This window comes from Macrobrachium rosenbergii, chromosome 37 (genome assembly GCF_040412425.1).
Source record: "Macrobrachium rosenbergii isolate ZJJX-2024 chromosome 37, ASM4041242v1, whole genome shotgun sequence".
NCBI lineage: Eukaryota > Metazoa > Arthropoda > Malacostraca > Decapoda > Palaemonidae > Macrobrachium > Macrobrachium rosenbergii.
This window is the reverse complement of record NC_089777.1, coordinates 30,938,221-30,945,589: the sequence shown is the minus strand read 5'-3', so window position 1 is coordinate 30,945,589 and position 7,369 is coordinate 30,938,221.

Below are 7,369 nucleotides of genomic sequence, written 5' to 3'. Positions count from 1 at the left end.
ATTAGTGACTATATTGCATTGCAGCCGAAAAAATTATGGTCGGCGTCAAGTTCTCGCATGAGCTATCTGTGTATGGTACAATACTAGGATGGCGGATGATATGATAGTTAATCATATTATAATATTGCATTAGTTCATTGCCTGTCTTATTCCTTATTTATTGATCTATTTACGAGAGAGAGAGAGAGAGAGAGAGAGAGAGAGAGCTCATGTATGTTTTCGTATGTGTTTTTACGGAAATTCAACCGCTTTTTTTTTTTTTGTAATGGTAGTCTATCCTGTATACTGATCATGATATAAACGAGATGGGGGCAATTATGAGATGAAATATAGCCTCAGAACGACTACTGCAGGTGTTATTAAGGTAAATGAAATGTAGGCGAGATGTAATTTGGACGCGGACATGGAACGTGACATGACGGATTTTTGTTTTTATTTCGGGCTACATAATTTATCCGGAATTTATGGCGTCCATACGTCATTCGTTCAGGGCTGTTTGCATTATGGATTTCGAGCAACAGATTTCGGCAATACACTCCGGGGATAATCTGTGAAATTTAATGTATGAAGGCTGATTTGATGAGATCTAATTTATGAATCCTAATGTATGAAATCAATTTAATGTACCCCATCTAGTGAGGTTTAATTTATGAAACTGGAAAATGAGTCTAATTTATTCAATGGAATCTAATTTATGAAACCTAATTCAATGAGATTTATATTTGAAACCCTATTTAATGAGATTTTATATATGAAACTTTATTTAATCAGATCTCATTTATGAAACGTAATTTAAAGGGGACATAATTTCTGACACCTAATTTAATGGTATACAGCATATTCTGTGAAGCCGGATTTTATGATGTCAAAATTTAATCAGACTGAATGGAATCTAATTTATGAAACTAAACCTATTGAAATCTAATATGTGAAATCAAACCCAAAGCAGTCTAATTTATGAAACCTGATTTCACTGGATGTAATGTATTATTCCCAATTTCATCGAATCTAATTTATTAAAACAAATTTTACTCGATCTAATATATTAAGCATAATATCTCGGGATATAATTAACGATACCTAATTTTATTGTATATAATTTATGAAACCTAATTTCACTGGACCTAATTTGTGAAGTCTAATAGGAAATGTAACCTCTAAAATCAAATTTGTGAAACCTAATTTCGTTGGACGTAAATTATGAAGTCTAATAGGAAGTGTAATTTATAAAATCAAATTTATGTAACCTAATTTGATTGGACCTTATTTATGAAGTCAAATAGAAATGCAATTTCTAAAATCAAATTTTTGAAACTTAATTTCTTTGGACCTAATTTATGTAGTCCAATAGGAAATGTAATTTCTAAAATAAAAAATATGTAGCCTAATTTCATTGGGCCTAATTTAAGAATTCTAACAGGAAAATGTAATTCTAAAGTCAAGTTTAAATTATTTAACCTAATGTCATTGGACCTAATTTATGAACTAATGGGAAATATAATTCTAAAATAAAATTTTTGAAACCTAATTTCATTGGACGTAATTTATGAAGTCTAATAGGAAATGTAATTTCTAAAATCAAATATCTGGAACCTAAATTCACTGGACTAAATTTATGAAGTCTAATAGGAAATGTAATTTCATAAATAAAATTTTTGAAACCTAATTTCACTGGACGTCATTTATGAAGCCTAATAGGGAATGTAATTTCTAAAATCAAATTTTTGAAACATAATTTAATTGGACGTAATTTATGAAATCTAATAAGGAATGTAATTTCTAAAATCAAATTTATGAAGCCTGACTGCCGCCCTGGGTAAATTCACTGCAGATCCCTCTTATTTCAGCTCTCACACTTAGAGGTTTCCACATTTCATTATCCGTGTTAACTTACGTTGAGAAGTTCTCGGACCGTAAATTAGTTTTTGCCGTTTTTTTCCTCCCTCGTCCTTGAGTTATTACAGCAAGATTTATTCTTGACGCGAGAATTCTCGTTTAATGATTTTTTTATCCTAGTATTTAATTTTTTTCTTTTGTCTCCCAATTCCAGCTGGCTACTCTGCGGAATTCTCGTTGAAGTAGATGGCTTTTTTTTATTTTTTATGGGGAAGAAATCGAGTCAGTAATGGATGCTTCCTCCAAACAACTTATATATATATATATATATATATATATATATATATATATATATATATATATATATATATATATATATATATATATATATATACATATAAATTTATATATATGTAATATATATATATATATATATATATATATATATATATATATATATATATATATATATAATATAAATTTATATATATGTAATATATATGTATATATAAATATATAAATTTATATATATGTAATATATATATATATATATATATATATATATATATATATATATATATATATATATATATATATATATATATATATATATATATATATATATATATATATATATATATATATATATATATATTAATAGAATTCACGCAAAAAATGATTGATTAGAAATAATATATTTCATGCAGAATCAAAATAATGGACTTCACCTTTTATTGTACGAATCCCAGTCGACTCATTGGTTACGGAAATCCATCCTGTTTATTTTTGTTAAAGGTGTTATAGACGCGATGCTTGTTTGCTATAAAACCATTGATCGCAAAAAGAACGGTAATCTATGAATTAACTTACCGCAAAGAAAACAAGCCTTGCTGCCGCGCGCAATGAGGTTCTGGTAATGCGATTTACAAATAAATTCAGGGAATAATGGCTGTGGAACACATGGGACTTTAGTTTTTTACCAGGAAATAAATGCAGAAGCTCTGTCCGTAAGTCTACAAGTGCCACATCGTTAACGCTTTGTTCCTAATAAAAACGTAATGTTTTCTTTTATTGGAGTTTTTTTGTTATTGCGGCATTTAGTATGCAACCTCTGACTTCGATGAATGTTGAATAAACTAATGAATGTATCAGTAATAGGCTGAATCACTTGGCAGTTACGCGCATTGAGTGCTGTGATACAGCCATAGCAGAGGAGACCTATATCGCTTTCAAATGCTGATTGCATTGTAAATCTCTCCCAGGCACAAAGTTGGAGGCCCGGAGCGCTGTCCTCCAATTATTCATTCAAAGCCCCCGCCTTTTTTTTCCCCCCGAAATTTTGATAGCGGACGCCTGTCGATTAAGCGAAATTGGCCCCGGTCGACTGCCCCTCTAACATTGTTGAGGGAAAGATGTCAGCTTGAGCATCATTCTTCTAATAATTGTTGTGATCGTCTATGTTTGCTTATATCGCTTTTTATATTAATTTCCTTTGATTCCTGTCATACGGAATGCTAACAGGTGAATGGGCGAATAAGGTAGTATCACTGAATTACGCTAAAAAATATTTCTGTTTATCGTTGTAAAGACCTGTAATGAATTAAAAATACCTATTATAAGCAGACATTGACATTGTAGGTTATTTCAGTATAAAATGTTCATTAACTCTCATATTTCGTGGAAAAACTTCTAAGAAAATCGACGGCGGTTGTCATTTCAACTTCATTTCAATACTGACAATAAACTTTGATTACCGACCCATTGATCCCAAAAGGTGTTTATAAAAAAATAGTCCCATTTTTGCCCAAAACATAAACATATCGGTAAGATATCCCCGTGTCAGCGCTCTCCTCTGAGGCGGTGAGGACGAGTCACCCAGCAGAGTTGCAGCAACAGAATTTCAAAGTCCCCACACACACTCTAACACTCTCTCACTCACCTTCTCTACCTGTTTCTCTCTCTTTCCCCTTCCTTCTCTCTTATTCTTTAGAACGCCTTTCGGTTTAGGCTTACGGGTTCGTGGGATGCTCTTTTTTTCTGTCGTTATTTGCTATTCCAAATAGATCGTTAACCATCATTTATGTATTCAGCCTACATCATTTTAGATTCCATTACACAGTGGAGAAGTAGATTTGGTCTAAGTGACGTATATATGATGAGTGGCCGTTCGATTTAGCCGATTTCGTATTACAAAATTATCGTTGACTCTCTTGTTATTATACAGATAACCTCATTACTGGTTGTATCACATAGCGAATAATGAAACTGGTCATGTAGATGTGCATCGCTGTATAACTAATTCACGTCGGTCGAAAGATTTAGTTTAGTTTCCGAGTTACGTATGAGCTTGCGGACAGCTTCATTCTCTTAACATATCTTGACATTTGAGATTATCTCGTTTCTTGAGGTATTAACTTTCATTTCATAGCGTTCCCGATTATTTGAATATCTGACTGTGTCACCGCGGCCGATTCAAAATACTGATATGCATTGCAATCCTTCTAAACTCTCTCTCTCTCTCTCTCTCTCTCTCTCTCTCTCTCTCTCTCTCTCTCTCTCTCTCTCTCTCTCTCAAGGAGCGTATGATATTTTCCCGGGTGAATGCATGAACTGTTTTAAAAACAAAGAACATTTTTTGCGATAAATAATTTTTTTATAAGTAATTTTAAAATCACTTATTCGAACATGATTAAATTATTTATCATATAGAGTACATTTATATTTTCGCACTTAGTGAGTACATGGAATATTTTAAAAAAATGGTCCATACGTCAGTACTTTATTGATATTAATAATTTATTTATTTGCGTCAATAATTTATTCTTACAGAATACGATACACTTGGGTGTTGCTATCTGCAGTATAATCCGTATCTCGCTTATACCTATGCACTTAATATACAGAGGCGAAAATGTTACAAATACACTTATAAGTTTCTATATAATGCAAAGAAACACTTAGGAATTAAATTTACGTAGTTGTGAGTTTTGCTGGTGCTTTGAAATATATAGAATATACAATCAAACTGAAGAGAGAGAGAGAGAGAGAGAGAGAGAGAGAGAGAGAGAGAGAGAGAGAGAGAGAGAGAGAGAGAGAGAGAGAGAATTTTGGCACACTGAACCAGTAAGCGTCCCTGAAAATGAATTCTAGTGGAAAAATCGAGCGCTGGCGACATTATTTCAAGGCTATCTCTATCCAAGTTCTTATTATCAGTACCAGGAATTTTTCAGCGAACCAAAACGAAGTCTTTGTATTTCTGTGGGTGACAAATTTCCTCAGGTTATAATATTCTTGAGAATTTGCTTCTGGATTAAGTGCGCGCCAGGGAGCAGCACTTGGACCCCGCCCGATCTTAGTACGGACTTTGTCAACTACTTAATGCGCATGGCTCAAAGCACAATGTTTTTCATTACAGGAAGTAAAGTGGTGGGGGTTGGTCGGGGGCTGGGAGGGATGGAATTCCCGGGGGAGAGAGGGGGTGGCTGGGAATAGTTCTCTTTCCCGACGTCTTTCTGGTCACTGGCCTCCACTAACGTGGGCATTGCGATATAGCTGCCATTTAGGTTGTACCCGCAATTCACTTTTTTTCTTATCCGGAACATTTACATAATCAAATATTCATTCGTTCTCTCATACTCTGTGTTATATATATAATATATGTATATATATGTATATATATAATTATATATATATATATATATATATATATATATATATATATATATATATATATAATGTATATGTATATTGTATATATATATATATATATATATATATATATATATATATATATATATATATATATATATAATGTATATGTATACTGTATATATATAATATATATATTATATATACACTTATACATACTGTACATACTGTATATTTACATACATATATTTATATATATGTATATACGTATATATTTATACGCACATACATACATATGTGCACGTGTTCATCATTATGCCTCCTATTATCTGTTCACGTATGCCTCGCTAAAATTACTGCAAGAATAAGATTTTAGTTTATCCTCATTGTCATAAAAAATAGGGATCAGTGATCACGGTTTTATAAAGTTTTGCCACTGAAGATTCCTTAGAATTGACATCGATCTCAATTCTTTGAGACACAAAGTATATTCCTGTAAAGGTGCAGAAAGCGAAATGCCTATTTTTACAGAGGGCAATATCGAATGCAGTCATTAATACAATTGTAAGTCTTTACTTCGAATGGTCGTGTCATTACTACAGTACTGACTCATGAGACATGATCGCAGCAGACATCAAAGTTTACGATGTTTTGAAGCCAAAGAAAGAGGACTGAGCCAGAAAGATCCAACTTGATCCAACCTGGGGTATCTGACACTTCCCAAATTTTGTCTTTTACATGGCTTCTGACAAGGGATATCCTGCTCTTATAATAACGTGCGCACCTGTTTTGAATTTTTCTTAGAAATTCTTCCTAATTCGACAAGGAGTGTAAAGGCACCCGCTTTGGGGTATCTCGCTGACATATTTTTTTTTTTATCTGAGGCAGGTTTCGTAATTCGACAGGAAATGCAATGGCCATTACTTGCGTTTTAATCAAAGGCCAAAGATCGCGGGGGGATTGCGGCCTAGATCTTCATACCGGTCTAACCATGATGTTATTCTCATGTTTGCTATCATTTATAAAAACAGGGACCTTGGGAGTCCAAACACGAAAAAATAAATAAAAAAATTAATAAGAAGGTCTGGCCCACTTAATACCATATCTATTCTGTTGGGCCATAGTTCTGGTCAGTATCAATCCTCGAGCAGTTTCTTTTTTTTGTTCATCCTAATTTTTCTTATCGAAGACACTTTTAAATTTTAGCGAAAATTATTTGTTTATCGAGATCTCGCTAACTTCATGGAATACCTTCCTATTACGAACTTATGCTAAATTTTACTAAATAATAAATGAAGGAAAAGGTCGAATGAAGAGATTGATTTTTTTATAATGAATTTTACACTTTCTTTTAATTTTACAAGAGTAATTCTTCCATTTTCTATCTTTGGATTGTTTCGGCCAGAATTAGTTATATGCAGATAAAGCCCCGTGTTACACATATATATACATATAAATATACATATATATGTATAATGTAGGAATATATATACATATCTATATAAATATATATATGTATATATATATATATATATAGATAGATATGTATATATATATATATATATATATATATATATATATATATATATATATATATATATATATATTTATATATATATATATATATATATATATATATATATATATATATATATATATATATATATATATATATATATATATATATATAGAGAGATAGAGAGATAGATAGAGAGAGAGAGAGAGATTTACGCTTATGATTGATCTATCTATATGTATATGTTTACTTCTGTATGCTGTATACTAATTATGTCGTGTACCTTTTTAACATAATGTGTAACTGATGTGCATTACCTGCTAATTCCGGGCTCATACACGTTTTCATAATTACACAGAGACGTGTGCT